General features: G+C 53.0%; 1 non-coding gene and 1 pseudogene across 1 annotated transcript; both read left to right on the forward strand.

The window, feature by feature from the left end:
* The first annotated feature begins 79 nt into the window (after positions 1 to 79).
* On the forward strand, positions 80 to 198 carry LOC111476355. The gene has a single exon (XR_002717061.1). It is a non-coding gene; the product is annotated as a 5S ribosomal RNA (ribosomal RNA).
* Positions 199 to 331: 133 nt separating this feature from the next.
* Positions 332 to 446, forward strand: LOC111476356 (annotated as a pseudogene).
* Positions 447 to 549: the final 103 nt, after the last annotated feature.

The raw sequence follows: 549 nt of genomic DNA on the forward strand, positions 1-549 counted from the left end.
CCTCCCCCGCTCACGCCCATCGCGTTTCGATCATGCCGCCCCGCATGCGTTAAATCCGATTTTGTGCGCATGACATGTCGGGTGCGATCATACCAGCACTAATGCACCGGATCTTATCAGAACTCCGTAGTTAAGCGTGCTTGGGCGAGAGTAGTACTAAGTTGGGTGACCACTTGGGAAGTCCTCGTGTTGCACCCCTTTTTTTCTTTCAATTTCTCCCAGTTCTTTTCTTCCTTTCTCTACAAATGAGAACCTCCCCCGCTCACGCCCATCGCGTTTCGATCATGCCGCCCCGCATGCGTTAAATCCGATTTTGTGCGCATGGCATGTCGGGTGCGATCATACTAGCACTAATGCACCGGATCCCATCAGATCTCCGCAGTTAAGCGTGCTTGGGCGAGAGTAGTACTAAGTTGGGTGACCTCCCGGTTCTTTTTTTCCTTTCTCTACAAATGAGAACCTCCCCCGCTCACGCCCATCGCGTTTCGATCATGCCGCCCCGCATGCGTTAAATCCGATTTTGTGCGCATGGCATGTCGGGTGCGATCA

The sequence above is a fragment of the Cucurbita maxima genome, unplaced genomic scaffold (assembly GCF_002738345.1).
Source record: "Cucurbita maxima cultivar Rimu unplaced genomic scaffold, Cmax_1.0 Cma_Scf07957, whole genome shotgun sequence".
NCBI lineage: Eukaryota > Viridiplantae > Streptophyta > Magnoliopsida > Cucurbitales > Cucurbitaceae > Cucurbita > Cucurbita maxima.